The sequence below is a fragment of the Lemur catta genome, chromosome 9 (genome assembly GCF_020740605.2).
Source record: "Lemur catta isolate mLemCat1 chromosome 9, mLemCat1.pri, whole genome shotgun sequence".
NCBI classification, from domain to species: domain Eukaryota; kingdom Metazoa; phylum Chordata; class Mammalia; order Primates; family Lemuridae; genus Lemur; species Lemur catta.
Window position 1 is genome coordinate 80,238,692 of NC_059136.1, and position 17,241 is coordinate 80,255,932.

General features: G+C 38.7%; 1 protein-coding gene across 1 annotated transcript in view; it reads right to left on the reverse strand.

Annotated features, from left to right (window-relative positions):
• Nucleotides 1–17,241, reverse strand: part of KCNB2 (potassium voltage-gated channel subfamily B member 2) — a 381,621-nt gene that overhangs the window by 80,476 nt on the left and 283,904 nt on the right. The gene's annotated exons all lie outside the window — the stretch shown is intronic.

Genomic DNA, 17,241 nt, shown 5'->3' on the forward strand with positions numbered 1-17,241 from the left:
GATTGAATTAATAAATGATTTACATAGTGAATTTTGGGGAAAGGGAAATGAAACTAGCATTATTTAGACCTATTACATGTTACACCGTGTCTTGTTTTAGGTCCTTTATGTGGGAAGTCACAAATCAGTCCTCTAGGGCACTACAACTCAAAGTGTGGTCTGTGGACTGGACCCATCTGCAAATTGTCACTAATTGACAACAAAATAAGTACAGAAATTGAAAGTAAGCATTGAGAATTACTTTTATAGCAATTTGACATGGCCAAAACAGTCAAGAGCATGGTTATGTTTATCTCAGTTTATTTTTTATTATTGTTTACAAAAGTATTGGTCCGTAACAAATTGAAACAAAACAAAACAAAAAGCAGACACTGTTCCTTCAGCAAAGTTTTAAAAACATTGCTCTAAAGTATGTACTACAATCCCCACTTCACTGATGAGGAAACCAAGGCCAGTAATTTAAGTAGCCACTAAGGGCTGGGATTGTTAGAGCCAGAGCTCCCAGTCCTTTCATCAGAAAACAGATAAATCTTCTAATTAGAGGGCTTGATTTTATAACCTGTTCTGATTGATAAAATGAGAATAGAAAGCAGCTGGTTATTTTTCCATATTCCAAATGCAAATGGGACCTCACGGATGTAAAGAACAGCCTCCTAGCAGCAGTAATATTTAGGATTCATGCCAGAAAAATTGCAATACAGGAAGAAACACACACATGCAATAAATAGAAAGGGAAAGCTTTATGCAATCGGGCAGGCCTGGCTTGTGATCTATGATGAGGAGAATGAGTGTTCAGGGAGAGAGAATTTAATATATTTCCTACAGAGACCCCTGCCCTACCCTCGATCTCCTGTTGAAGCAAGTATCACTCAAGAGGGACTATTTACAATGAGTGGGGGAACTGAGATGACTACTAGCTGGGTTACGTTCATCTACTGAGTCTCTCAACCATTTCCTTGGAATATACAGCACATTAAGGCAAACATGTTTGGTGTTTCACGGCTTATTTGGACAATCACTTTTGCATTTTCCTTGGTTTGAGCACAGAGAAATCCTAATGACATCTCAGAAAATCAGAAACTCCAAAGTTGGGAGCAGCAGATGATTGCATCAAACAAAATTAAAATCCTTTACATATTCAAAGTGATCTCTCACCCTTGATTGGTTGCATAGATGCAAAAAGAAATACGGTCTCGACACAAGAATACTTGCATTTATGAACGAGTTAACGAATACACAGAAAACCAGTTAAAGTAGCCACCAAGGGCTGGATGTGAAGCAACTTGTTTGCAGAAGCAGCACCGCAGGCAACGCTAGCGATTATGATTTGAAGACGCCTGGAAGGTGGGCAGCGTGGGAGGGCCCGTGCTGAAGCGGAAGCTACATGACCACTAGGGGGCGATGTTGTAAAGGGCAGCAGGTGAGGGCTTGGCCTGCCTGAGAGGAGGTCGCTTCTAACCCCAAACTCTTCCTGACAAGGCTGGTGTTTTCTTCTGTTTGTTGAGTGGAATCCTGATCCAACACTTGCAACCATTTCACATTTTATTTTTATTTATTTATTTATTTTTGAGACAGAGTCTCACTCTGCTGCCCCGGCCAGCGTGCCGTGGCATCAGCCTCACTCACAGCAACCTCAAACTCCTGGGCTCAAGCGAGCCTCCCGCCTCAGCCTCCCGAGTAGCTGGGACTTCAGGCATGGGCCACCATGCCTGGCCAATATTTTCTATATATATTTTAGTTGTCCGTATAATTTCTTTCTATTTTTAGTAGAGACGGGGTCTCGCTCTTGCTCAGGCTGGTCTCGAACTCCTGAGCTCAAACAATCCGCCCGCCTCGGCCTCCCAGAGTGCTAGGATTACAGGTGTGAGCCACCACGCCCAGCCCATTTCACATTTTAAAGAAGCCGTTCACTTTACGTTTTCGTGCCTTCTCCCCCTGAAGGAAATGCATATCATATAGCACCTGTAGGAATTATTGAACATTTTTTTGTTATCAGATTATACTTTCCTCAGGGCAGAGATGGCATCTTATTCATCTTTCTATTGTAATGCCTAACATTACATGGCAAGGCACGCGAATGGTTTTCAAAAGATGTTTGCTGAATAGAAGCTGAATCTGAGATGATTTTTCTAAAAAACAGAAGAGATATCTCTTGTAAAATGGTTTTTTTCCTTTCCATTTAAATGATACTTAATCATTTAATATTAAAAATAAGATGACTATGTAGAAATGTAGAAAATATTTATTATAGAATTCAGAGAAGAGGATATAAGAAATTATGTAAATCATGAATTAAGTAGGAAATATATATATTTGGTAATGAGAAAAGTAGAAGACATTGTGCAAAATGGAAAATAATTGTATCTGGCTGATGAGGTAAGGGGTTATTTTTACTATTATTATAATTGTTTTAAATGGTTTATTATGTTAGATTACTTTTTAAATAAAAATTTAAAAAATTTCTAGAATAATGCTGAAAATAAGTTCAATTATTTTTAAAATTATTTGTGGCTACAGTTATTTTAGAAAAAAATTACAGTAAGCCCCCCCCAAAAAAGTAGGGGGAGGATTGTCTTGCTCATTCAATATCCCAAATTCTTATTGGCTTAAAACACCTGGAAATTTCATATGAATCATAGATTTTTTTCTTTAACCAAAATTTCAGAGAAATTACATGTATAAAAATTTAATTTTACATATTATTATTATTATTATTTGAGACAGAGTCTCGCTCTGTTGCCCGGGCTAGAGTGCCGTGGCATAAGCCTAGCTCATCGCAACCTCAAACTCCTGGGCTTAAGCGAGCCTACTGCCTCAGCCTCCCCACTAGCTGGGACTACAGGCATGCGCCACCATGCCTGGCTAATTTTTTCTGTGTATATTTTTTAGTTGGCCAGATAATTTCTTTCTATTTTTTTTTTTTTTTTAGTAGAGACGGGGTCTTGCTCTTGCTGAGGCTGGTCTCAAACTCCTGACCTCAAGCAATCCACCCGCCTCGGCCTCCCAGAGTGCTAGGATTACACGCGTGAGCCACCGCGCCCGGCCTATTATTATTTTATTATTCATTTTACTGTATACAGTTTAGATCCAGTGATTTTACTGTTTGCAATTTAGATCCAGTAACTTTAATGTGAGGCTACCACACCAGAAAATAGCTATAATGCTTACAGAATTTACTCTGAAACACTTTGTAAATCAATATTTTAAGATAGTATTCAGGATGAGTACTTTCCTAAAGATAATAATATCAATACCACATAACCTAATTAATATAAAAAGGTAAGACCAGTATGAATGTACAAATCAAACTCCATAAATAATTCTATGGAAATATATCTGTGTTGTTTAAATATTAACACAGACCTAACCTCTGCTAACAAGATAATTTATAGACTCGGTTGATCCTTAATAAATTCCTTTATTAGTAAATAAATTGAAAAATAAGTTTAAAATTAACACAGGAAGTGCTTTAAAGTGCTTGAAAAATTTTGTTTTTTAAAGTCTGTAACATTTTCCCTTGCTATGGGTTAATTGCTATGGGATTGATTGCTGTGAGTGTAATACATGTTGCTATGCTATTATAATAATTGCCTCAACAACATTTTATTGACTGTATTAAGATGATAAATTTTAAACTTTTAGGTTTTTATTTCCTAAAAACCATGGATTTCTAGTTGGTGGGATTTTGAAGTAAACAGATTTCACTCCGTGTAATTAATAGCTTTCTCTCAAATAACCTAAGTTGGGAGAAGATTGAGAAATAATTGGACCAATGAAAATGTCAAGGCACAGCTTCTAAGGATGGTGCCCATCTATCTGACTTAAGAATTTGTAAAGGACCGAGGGTTCTACTGTGAGAAACTGCAGGTAATTGTTAAATCCAGGTTTCTAAGAAGTATTTTCGGAAATCAAGGGGACCCCAGCAGTCATTGTAGACATAATGGTTTTCCAGTCAATGAGCAGAGGCACCAGAGTTCCTCACTGTAGGAGGTGGCTCGGGAAGGCAAAGGGTGTGGCTGCTTTGAGAGGGACCCACAAACACAATGTGTCCCTTTTGATCGTGAATAAAGGGCAATATAGGTTAGTTATCAGTAAAGAGTTCTCAGGTTTCAAGCATAGTGGTTAGGTATAATTCCAGATGTACTGAATTGATAAAGTAAGTTCCAAACTCATTTTTATAGAATGAGAAGCCACCATTTAGAGAAATGTTCAACCTTAAGCCCACTATGAAGTGTTTTAGTGAAGTCCACCTTGAATTTGAAGTACCTGAACAAGAGGAGAAAGCTATTGATAATGTTTTGGGTAGTGAAAGTGTAATAAGGAGATAAACAGGCGATAGTGCAACTTCCGTATTTCTTGGCGTGGGGATAGCCATGTGTGAAAGGGACACACTAGCTTGTTAAATTTCTAGGAAACAATGAAAATATCAAGAGGAGTCAACTTAGGCTGTCACAACAAATTGTGACAAGCATCTGCCTGCTGTTGGGCCACAGTAACAGGCATGTCATGGGTCTCAAAAAATATTTCCGTTTTCTGTTCATTCAATTGGAGACATTTTTCAAAGAAACATATCTGACTTTTCATTGTCATTGTTGTTTCATTTATCATAAGTTGAGGAGACAATAGGCTGGTTTTAAAATAAACTTTGCAAATTGTAACCTGCCCCAAAAAAGAAAAGAAGAAAACAAAACAAAAACAAAAACCAAAAAATAAAACAACAACAAAAAACCCCCAAAAACCAAAGTTATAGCTGCAAGTGTGAAAATTTTGAGTACTATCTCTGCAGTGAATTTTTTTTTCCTTTGAACACTGGTTTCTGTTACCCGTGTCAAAGGAACTTGGCACATTCAAGATAAAACAAACAATAGCAAGTGAATAGAAGTAGAATACTTCTGGTGTTGACATTTTAACTTAAAATCTAGAGAATTCTTTAAGCAAAAACATCCCAGTTGAAAATTTTGCTGCTATACTGTGAATTTAGTAAAGGAGGAGATATTAAATATGAATTGTTATAAAGAGAAAGAGAAAGAGAAAGGCAGCCAGGCCAAGACTGACACACACCAGAAAAGCCAAATGTTGACACTTGTGTACTTTGAGATCTGTTCAAGTTCACGGCTAGCACAGCATCTGTTGATCCAGCGAGGGTCAGTAGGATTGCTGACGGGGTGAATGAGTTGTGTGGATGACGATGGATTTTCTAGAAGTGAATTTGCAGTGCGTAGGACGGGAAGTAGGATTTTGGTCTGATTTATCCAGTTTGGCTCTCCACGCTCTCCCATTAATCAGACGACTGTGAGTTTCCAACTTGTGACATGTGTGATTTGTGGTTTCTAGTTCACTTACACTTCTGGAGTCCTTGCAAATTACACATCTGGGAGTTTTTTTGTGCTAAAAACTTCAGAATAAGTGAGGGTTTTTATTTTGAAGTATGGCAAGTACTGTCAAGCCCAGTTCCTGTAACTCTCAGTGCCAACCTTAAAAGACAGAGGCAATTAGTTTCTAGGTTATCCTGCCAGAGTTGTAACAAGGAAAACATGACTCCCAGAACTGTCTCCCTTGGGAACCCTCCATCCTTTTCTCAGCACCTTGGAGCTTATGCTTAGCTTGTTACCTTGTTTTCTACTGCTTTCTCTCTCCTGATAAGGCAAGTGACCATCTCCCACAAAACTGCACCTGGTTTTAGTTTAATTTTGAGGGTGGTGAGGTCTACTATTTCTTTCTATGACAAAACACATTACTTGTAAATGAAATTAAAACACTTGAAAACACCATTATACTCTGCATTGATGTGAAGTCTCAGCAACACACTTATGATTTGAAATGCTACAAAGTGGTTGTGGTCAGCATTTGTCCTGGTTAGCTCCTGCCCTATATGCATGCTTTACTCACCTAATTTTTTCCCCCTTAGTATTGTGTGAGCGCTGAGTTACTCTTCAAAGGTAAAATTGCTGTTGGAACATGAGGCATGAGCCCCACTAGAGGAGTATTCACTGGAGGACTTGCTTGGTCCTCTTCATCCTGCCAGTTTCCCACTCATTAGCATTGACACTATTTGGAGGAATCAATTGTGCTGCATGCTGGGCTTCCATGCAGAGTGACAATAACAAGAAGGAAATGCTATATATAGGTCTGGCAGGACTCCCTAAATTATATTCAAAGGTGGTGATTAGGTTTTTTTCCCTACAATAGCCATAGTAATTATTTCCCTGAAATATCACCAGGGACAAATAGAATATCACCTCATTTCTTTTATACAAAGGCACGACCGTGTCAGGTGCAGCCTTTATATCTATCAGTACTATGGACACCAAGATCACGCCACGACTCCTGAGCCAAACAGTGGACGTGGGTTGCCTCAGGAAAGTTGCAGCTCCTTGGAAGCCTGCTCTGGGCCTGCCTCAGAGTTTGTGCCTGAGAACTTCCAATAAGGAATTTCGGTTTGGGTCCACTCCCCATCAAAGATTCTAAATTATTTTGTGAGTTCCTGTCAGTAGAGCTTGGTAAGGGGTCCTTGGGAACAGTGTCTCCTGGGGGGCTTGAGTCAAGGCTGGTCCTCAGATCTCTCCACATCTGATCCAAATTCATGCCCTACCTGCTTCAGCTGTTGTGTTTTTCCTATGAATCTCTTTTCTCTTCCCAAAGCAATGGCTCTCCAAACATGTCAGAATTCTGGAGTCATCTCGTTGCCTATAATCTGCAGGGTCAGATAGCTCTTCCTGCTGTATTTCCTTATCAGTATCATGAGGTATTATTTTTTGCCACCAAGGAACCTGATAGAGGGAGAAACTCAAGGATACTAAAGAAACAACAAAAAGTTTGAAATTGAAGATACTTGGCTCCTGTGAAGGTTAAAGGATGTCTCACACAGATGCATAAATAAATAGATAATTAGAAATAACTAATTTATATGGAAAACTGAATGATTTACAAGGCCACTAATATGTCTTGCTCAGTTAAGTATTATTTAGTGAAAAACTGTGGGGAGAAAAATGCTTTTGTGTAAAAAAGTATCAGGTCTGTATCAAATGGATAACTGAAGTCACTTGGGCAAAATCATATTTGCTGATGTGAGAAAATACAAGGGCCAAATAAAGTCTACAAAAAGAAACAAAATTAAGAAGAAGGGGTAGCGGATCCCCTTGCTGTCCACACTGTCTTCTGCCTTCATTCTGACTCAATTGATTGACAAACCTTCTACCCCTGAGTGCACAGTTGCTAACGTCCTCATCTCTAGAGGGTTGCATCTGAGCTCCACCCAGCCAGCCTAAGGCTCCTTGTCACTTAGAGCTGCTCTGCTGTCAACGTTCACATTCTCCCTCTGCCACCATGACCTGTGTACCTCCCAGCGCTTGTCCTTCTACACTTCTGCTGGACAGCTCCTTGCCTTCTACACTTTTTAGTTTAATGATAAATTTCCTTTTTTTTCCTCCTAAAGATGTCAATAGTTTAGAATTCCTTACCCTCTAGACCTTCTGCTCTCTCCCACCCTAAATAATTCCTATGATTTGCTTTCCCTGTTTCAACTTTCATAGAGCAGAGTGTTACTGGTCCAAGTCTTAAAACTGTTCTGAGCTGTCTGACCAAGAAGTCACACCATCTGTCTCTCCTCAGCTGGAACCTCACTATTTCCAGCAGTCCTTTTATCTGTTCCTTATTGACATCATTCACAGAGTCACAGAATAGGTACCTAAAACATATGGAACTTTTTCAAGTCTTCTCCATCTCATCTGCCCCAGCCCCCAGACTTGGACCAAACTGACCAAGCTGGTGGATCTTCACAATTGGCCTCATCAATTCATGATGATCAAAGTTCCTGAAGCCTCCCACGTCTCTTCTTTAAAATTTGACTGTAACACACCCGTTCTTTTCTTGTTCTCTCCTATTCTAGATAGAAACAGTTCCTTCTCCTTTCCGAACCCAACATTACCTTCAATGTTCTTGATTTTAGCTCTTTCAACTCCTTCTAGAAGCTTTTCCATTGAATTATCTATCTTTTTCTTTTTTTTTTTTTTTTTTTATTGTTAATTAAGGATTTTAATAAAAATTCAGTATCTAAAATTGGTAGTAAATTTATGCCAAATAAATATCTGAAGCGCTACATAATAGAAAGAGGTCTCTATAAAGTAATTTTGAAAGGAACAGAAAGGTTGATGAAATATTAAAGAATACTATGGAGCAGAGTAGAAATATGGTGCCTGATTTTATATATGACAAAGTTGTCACAGATCTTTTGCTATTTACATTCTATGTGTCAGTAGTTTGTTTTTTTTTTTTTTTTTTTTTTTATCTTTTTCTGATATTCATTATTTCCCACTCTACTGATGACTTCTCTTCTACTTACCGTTGGGAAACAATTCTCTGTGGGTCTCTTAGGTCTTTGAGCATGTCTTTGAGCAGAGGCATGACTGCCTTTGCTCGGGACTATTATCTCAAAAATGTTTGTATAAGCAATTAGCCTTGGAAGATGTAGTATCTCACTCCAAAGCAAAGGAGCAGTTCACTTACTGTCCATTATAAAAGATTTGGGATCCTTCAACCCAGGGTTCCTCTCCTGTAATGAAACCCCTGTGTGTGTAGGCGTCACCTGGACTTCTCTGTATTGCCCTGTGGGAACTGGCGCATTGGGAAACCAGCACAGGAAAACACTAATACCCTGGTTACTGCTATTGCTGTAACAAAATCCTTTTTATCTGACCCAGGGGTCTTTATCTTCTGCATGCTAACTTGGTAACCTAAAAGTGGGTTAAATCTCAGACCTTTGAAATTCTCGACACTTACAAATAATGTATGTCTCCAAAACCTTAAAAAAAAAATCTTCTCTCAGTTCTATTACTGCTTTAATTTTGGTCCTATTTTTCCTTGTATCCCTGCTCGACTTCTCAAAAGTGAGGTCCTCACTGTTTCACAGAATTCCCTTATACTGCACTGATTCCTGCCTTGGACTTGATATTTGCCTCCAACCCTACTAAACTGCTCCCTGAAAGGCTTCAGTGATTTCTAATTGCCAAATTCAGAGAATTACCTTTTCTTGGTCTGCATCATATGAAAGTATGATCCTGACCATACTTATAATATAGCCCGTTCAGATGCTTTGATAACTCCTTACTTTCTACAGAATAAAATCCAAATTATTTAGGCTGACATTTCAGACCATACTTTTATAATTTTGTCTTCCAAGTTTCTCTCACATGTATTATCTTTTTCCTGAAAACTTGGATTATATCCCTCATTTCTATAACATACCTAATACATTCCTATAAAAATATGTTTTCATGTTAGTTCTTCTGATTGAAATTCTATCTTTCCTATCTCTCATAAGCCTTTAAGGATTGGCCAAATAATTCTTTTCTTTGAAGCCTTTCCCTATTTCTTTTTCTTAACCTTTATACTATTACTAGAAGATAGTCGTAAAATCTGATTCTTAAAAGACTGAAAATAATATTCTAAAACGATCCTTTATAATACAATCTGATTGCTTCTCAGACTTTTGGCTAAGATCAAGTGTAATACAATCTGATTGTTTAAAGGATAGTCCTTCCAAATACCTCATGTAATATGTATGGTGTAATTCCTTAAAGCCTTTCTCAGACAAAGCAGAGAACAATTATTTGCCCTCCTTATGTGTGCTTGTTATGGGTTGTTGAAGTATATCCAGATAGTTGGGATCAAAAATTGGTTGGATAACTTGAGAACGCATAAAAGTTGATATGAACACACCTCTAATATTTTATTTCAATTTAAAACATACAATATAACATGCATTTGATAACCTTTTGATACAAGCGAAGGCTTCTTAAATACGCATGTATGCCTGCCAGCTGGTGTTCTGTGTCCCCTGTTTGGCTAAACCACATCCATAAAATGTGGTTCACTTCAATTTCCAGTTTAGCTTTCCTTAAAATTGCTTGAAAATTTGCAAACAATCTAAAAGTTCCTTCTAGAGTTTTACACTCTTTTTTTCTTAATCTTTTAGAGCCCACATTTGTTTGGTGGTGATTTTTTTTTTACTTGCTTTTATTGTGCCTCTCCAAGGCATTCACTTTAGTTTTAATAGAAACAACTCTCTGGACATTCATATTTTAGTGGAAGATGTAATATTTACTTAAATGATACAATTATGATACATGTATCAATGAGGTGCAAACACAATGGTCTGGGAGCAAAATGACGGACTCTCAGTGAGCTCAGCGCTCAGCCGCGGGGATGTAAGCACAGGTCAGGCGTCCGGGAGGAGCCTATAACCTGAGCACTGCGCTCCCATGAGCCTCGGCCAGCAACAGGTGCATTGGCCAATCTGATGAGAAGGGAAAGAAGGCTTCTAATGTATTTACAATTAATTCTTATCTTATGACATTGTTGTAACAGAAGGAGAACAATGGAGAAATTGCTTGAAATTCAAATGTAAGTGGCTCAAGACTTGCGCTAAAGCTTTGGCGATCCTGGGATTTTATGTGAAGCCACAGAATATCTGAATCTTCACCTCACTCCAAATGCAGATTAGATGATCAGGAGCTGAGTTTCACCATGTCACTCAAATTTTCATGGCTTTCTTTCACCCAGGGCCACAAAGCAGAGATAAAAGATGTCATCTGGGTGGGGTTAAAATGGCACCCAAAGCTGCAAGGCATGAACGGAGAGACCAGGCGCTGCTTATTAGTCCTGGTGTCAGGGCTGGGAGGACAGGCATGCATGTCTGCCTGCTGAAGGGCCAGACGACTGCCCAAACACATAGAAAGACTGAAAAGTGTTCCACAAAACATGAAAGATAATCCATAGATATTAAAAGGTAATGTTACCATGCACCAGGTTTAGGAGAATAAATAAAACATGGAACAAGTGACTTCTGGAATGGGTGGAATGGGTTGTAATGAGAACTTGACAAGTAGTTCTTACATGGATAAGGAGTTGGTTGGCTTGTTCATTTAGTACATAAAAATCCAAGGGGGGCCGGGCGCGGTGGCTCACACCTGTAATCCTAGCACTCTGGGAGGCCGAGGTGGGTGGATCGCTCGAGGTCAGGAGTTCGAGACCAGCCTGAGCAAGAGCGAGACCCCGTCTCTACTAAAAATAGAAAGAAATTATCTGGCCAACTAAAAATACATATACAAAAAATTAGCCGGGCATGGTGGCACATGCCTGTAGTCCCAGCTACTCGGGAGGCTGAGGCAGTAGGATTGCTTAAGCCCAGGAGTTTGAGGTTGCTGTGAGCTAGGCTGACGCCACAGCACTCACTCTAGCCAGGGCAACAAAGTGACACTCTGTCTCAAAAAAAAAAAAAAAAAAAATCCGAGGATACTTTTTTCATGTGAATTAGCACCCGGGGGGGTTTTTGAATGGCCTTGTGTTTTTGGGCAGGTGCACCTTGGGGAGTAGAACCTAAGGGTGAGTGAGCACATTTCCATATATGAGGATAACCTATGTTTTTGGTTGCCTTCAGGACACAAAAGTTAAGGTCTTCTTCCCTCCCTTCTCTCTGTTTTTCCCGCCCTCCCTTCCTTTCTTTTTGGCAAATATCTATGAAGACATTTTTTAGCTCCAAGAATTTCTGCTGTTACAGTAACATATGTGGGAGTATGTCATTTGAAGGCAAGGAGATTATGACGAAGTGGGCTGTGTTACACTAAAAGCAGAAGAAATAGTGAAGAGCAGAAGAAATATGATTTTGAAGAACACTGGATAATCTCAGTTGACAAATAGTAGCAATTTTTAGTGACCAACTGTGGAATATCTAGTTGTTTTTTTTTTTTTTTTTGAAGCGGCAGTTTTTTCCCCCATATCTTTTCCGTTTCTTAATACCCTTTTATCCCTATAGAGAATAAGAATTTCTGATATAATTTCTCACTTTTCATCTCTCAGTTTTCATATAAGAATGCTTACCTATATCAGCAGTTACAAAGGCCAGTCACATAAAAAGAATCATTAGGACATTTTAATTGCAGACACATTATTTTTGTTTCTTTTAAATGATCAAGTTCTAGGAAAGGGTTTGTAAAGCCAAATAAAACCATATATTAAAAAGTAACATTTGGAATACACCATAATAGAAAGAATGTGCAATTTAGAAGTACCAACCCTGGGTCGTAGTTCTGACCCATCATTTGGTAGTACAAGTCACCTCATTTCTGCAATTCATACTTTCCCTATCTGTGAAGTAGTAAAAACAAGATTCTCCTTAGAGAGTTGTGGTAAGAATTTATGAGAAAATATCCAAAAGATTCTTTGGACACTATGAAGAGCTGTGCAAATATTAATTCCCCCTCATTATTATTCCCTATACTCTTTACACAGAAGCTGTCTTATCACTGCATCAAAGAACAACTTTCTGACAACATTAGTAGATTTCCATTCATTCTCCAGATTTCAAGTGGGTGCAGTGTAGCCACCACTCACTGATAAAGTAGTTTCATTAGTCTAGGCTGCCTTTCTAAAAGAATGTGGAGAGTTGGATGATGACTGCATTCAGTTAAATGTAGCGTATTTCTTGTACATAAGTCCCGTAAGACAGTGTCTTTAGGAATGATAACTCAGGCCTCCAACATCCATAAATTTGGGGAAATAGTTTTAGGCGGTATTATCTAAAATAAATTACCGACTCAACCCTTCATTTCACTTTTCAACAGATACAATTTTGTCTTTGGGGCAGATATTCAGAATCTTCTCTGGGCAGAAGCATGACAAGGCAAATGAGATTACAATGAATCATGGAAGGAAACTTGCCAGAAGGGGTCTCCAAGTTAGGCCGGAACAGAGAAACCTGACGTCAACCTGGAGATAATGAATGCGTGCAGGTAAAACACCCATGCATTTATGTTTAAAATGTTTTATTATAGTAGTTTGCATAAGGCAGAATAAGAAATACAAGTGGCTGTTTTCAAACTATCAAAAATGTTAAGCTTTCGTTGAGTGCCAGAAGGAAAAAGGCATCTGCCTTATTACTAGTGTATGTTTTACTTTGGAACTTTCGGTTAAGTAGTACTAGGGACTTCTAGGCTTAAAGCATTAAAGAACGGGTGAATATAGCACCCTCATTCTTAGAGAATGGCGTGAGAACTATAGAATAGAATATATTTTTAGCATAATAAATCTTTTCAATCCTTTCAGAAAATAGATCCATAGAAAGAGCAAACAGATGGAAGCCCATGTGCTGTTTTGTAACATGTCCAGGGTTTTAAAATTGGATAAACACTGAAACCCTGCAGCCGCAAATCTGTCCTTGCTCAAATAAAATCCTACGAGATTAGGAGAGCTGCTCTAATAAAATATGCACATTAAAAAAATCGAGAACCCCTGCCAACTTCTTTGCTAGGGCCATATGATAAACGGCCTCAGAGTATGGCTATTAACCCATTTCTTATTGATGAGGATATGCCTAAGTACTTCTAGGATGCTTATTACTGTAACGACGCAAACTTTTGGGATATTACAACAAATAGGAAATCATGCTGAAATACTGTAAAAACTAAGTTCCCACAGGCGCTCATCACATTATCTAAAAAGATATTATAATAATTTAAGGCCATGAATACAATTTGATTATCTTTTTCAATAATTAATACTTAAGCTGAATCCTCATGAGAGAATTGGTTAGAAATAAAATTGTATTATTTAACCTTGTTCTCCCCTTACATATTTCATACTGTTCCTTACATCGACCTTTTTTCCCCTATATGGTTGCAACTAGAAAGGTATTTTGTTGAATAAGGAACAATATTAATTGAAACTGAAGGCACAGAACAGAAAGGGAGCTCACCTAGGGGAGAAATGAGGGCTTTCTGAGGCTTGTATCCCGGCATTTGGCCTATAACCTACTTAGGGAGTAAGCATTCATAAACGTTTAATGAATGAATAAGTGAGCAAGGAAATAAAAGTTGGAGATTAGGATCTCTTTACAACTCTTGGTGCTGATGTAGCAATTAAAGCATTTTTCTTATTTGTTCTTTATCATTTTTTTTTAAGGTCATGGCTAAGGAAATGTTTTAGTTGGACTTTTTTCTTTTTTTTAACCATGGCGCAGTATATTGGTTTAAAAGATCTCTATGATATATTTTAAAGGGTAGATTTGGTCTCCCTCAGCATCGATGATCTATTGAATGGATTACATGTGGAAAAAAAATCTCAAGGTCAGACTGACTTCCCAGGATACATCCAAGGTACTTCTCTTTCCCACCTCCTGAGCAGCTGGCATGTGCTCAGAGGATGAAAACTAATTTTACTAATAGCTAGTTCCCCCACCCTCCACCGTCATAAGAAGGTCAATCTCTCTCTGCTAAATCAGGTGATATAGTCTAAAACCAAGCAGAACTAATTCTTGGATTATCTGATATTTTGGATACTCAAGCCGGACTGCCCTTCAATACAGTGGCCAGCTGAAAGGTGAACATGATAATGAAGAGCTGTGTAATGCTGTTTGATCCTTTCCCTGCACCATTCAATTATAAAACACATATGGCAGGGAACTAAGAAGCCAAAGGAACACAGAGATGCTACGTAGCTATTATCATTGCTTACATTTAGCTATCATCAATGGCACAGAAATTGCATAAAGAAAATAGTCAGCAACATATGTGGAAATTATATGTGAGAGAGCTTTGGGTTTCAATTCTTAGTGTTCAAAATTACTGACTAGTCAGGTGAGGAAACTCATTTCTTTCAAAATATGTATTTTTCTCCTGCAATATCATTTCCCAATAGGGAAGACTTTAAGGAGTCAATTATTTCATCCCCACCCCCATTCAGCCTAACTTTTATTTTCTTGAAAAAGAAAAATCTAAAGAAAGAGATTTACCAGCCTTGGTAACCTAGATACACATTCTCAGGAAATACCTAAATTAATCCTTCATGCTGCAGTTTAAACCTATTTCCTTTTATTCTTTCCTCAGTGAGGTAAGAGAACAGCTGTCCACAACCCCTGTCATGTGCTTGCAAACTATTCTTACTGCCCCTCTGCTTCCTCTTCTTCAAGTTGAATGCTCCTCTTCTCTTTCCCTATTGTTCATAGATATCAAAAATTTTGCTCTTAATTCACTTTTGTTAGGGCGGGAAACCCCAACATGTAGACCTGCTACCCTAGTAGGATTTGTGTTTTACGGGATCCCATTGGGGAACGGTTGACAATTTGCAGTTCCTACTTCCTGTAATCCTATCATGCAGATGTCAGAACTAGACTCTTCCTGACTCAAGTCTGACTGAAGTGCTGATATGGGAAGTAACAGATACCAAAGAAATTTGCAAGTGTAAGACAAATTTGCATATGAGATTTCCAAAGAAAATCCATGATGTGAGGATCCATAGCAGATCAAGACTTTATAAAGAGAGTAAGACACCTTATACCATATACAAAAATTAACTCAAAATGGATCATGACCTAAACGGAACAGCTAACACTGTAACACTCTTAGAAGAAAACATAGCAGAAAACCTTTGTGACATTGGATTTGGTAACAAATTCTTGGATATGATGCCAAAAACACAGGCAACAAAAGAGAAAATAGATATGTTGGACTATAGCAAAATTAAAAACTTTTGTGCATCAAAGGACAGTATCAACAGAATGGAAAGACAACCCATGGAAAGGGAGAACATATATGCAAATCAGAGATCTGATTTGAGATTGATATCCAGAATACATGAAGAACTCTATAATGCAATAATAAAAAACAAACCCAATTAAAAAATGGACAAAGAATTTAGGTAGACACTTTTCCAAAGCAGAAATACAAATGGTCAATAAGCACATGAAAAGATGCTCCACATCACTAGTGATTAGGGAAATGCAAGTCAAAACCACAATGAGATACTACTGCACACCCAGTAGGATGGGTATTATCAAAAAAACAGAAAATAACTAGTGTTGGGGAGAATGTAGAGAAAATGGAACTTTGTATATTATTGGTGAAAACATAAAATGGTGCAGCCACTGTGGAAAATGGTTATGGTGATTTCTCAGATCATTGAACATAGAATTATCATATGATCCAGTAATTCCAATATGTATAGATACCCAAAAGAATCAAATGCAGGAACTCAAAGAGATATTTGTACACCCATGTTCATAGCATAATTCACAATCGCCAAAAGGTGGAAGCAACCCAAATACCCATAGATGGATGAATGGATAAACAAAATGTGATATGTACATACATACAAATATTATTTTAGCCTTAAAAAGGAAGGAAATTTGACACGTGCTACAACATGAACGAACCTTGAAGACATTATGCTAGGTGAAACAAGCCAGTCATGAAAGGACAAATAGTATATGATTCCACTTATATGAGGTACCAAGAGTAGTCAAATTCATAGACAGAGAAAGTAGAATGGTGTTTGCCAAGAGGGAAATGGGGAGCTATTATTTAATGGGTTCAGAGTTTCAGTTTGGGAAGATAGAACAGTTCTGGAGATGGATGGTGGTGATGACTGCACAACAAAGTCAATGTACTTAATGCCACAAAACCGAACTCTTAAAAATGGGTGAAATGGTAAATTTTATGTTGTGTATATTTTATCACAATTTTGAAAAAAAGGAGCCAGAGTGTAGCACAGAGAGAGAGGGGACTGTGGGGGCGGGGGGCTGTCCAGAGGAAGCCTTGCAGGGGTCCCATCCACCTTCCCTCCTCCCAGGGGCTGCTGCCTCCTTTACTGCAGGCCTAGTGGTGGTGAGGTGGGGGCTGTGGGACACTCAGAGAGCTTTGACTCTGCAACTGGGACACCCTGAACAGTGTATCTAGAGAAGGGCAGACTTGTTGCTTTGGTTTCATGACCATAAAACTGCTGCTTTGGGACAGGCCTGCACTTGAGGAGTCTTGGGAGACAAGGAACATAAGTGTGTCTGTGGGCCAAGCAGGAGACAGTTGTCAGATTTTCTTAGGTACCACCCAAGAGACCTGTCTTAGAGGCAAGAGGACCTCAGTGGAAATGGTCTGGAGGCACACCCAGGATGCCTGGAAGGTAAGAGAAGCCTTGGAAGTGACCGCCTGGACACTGCAGGAGGGCCAGGAACTGTGGGGGCAGAACCAAGCAGAGATTCTCCAAAGAGTCCATGGACACATGGCACAGAGTGACGGTCAGCTAAACACCTGCCAGGTGAGGGAGCATGAAGCCAGCTCACAGGGTTGGCTAGTTCAAGGAAGAACTGTCGTATTCTCTTGCCTCCCATTCCACCCCTTTGGGACAGACACAGAAAAGGGGTGGGGTGAAGGTGGCCCAAAGCAAGTCAAGCTGAGGTGTGACATTCAATCGAGT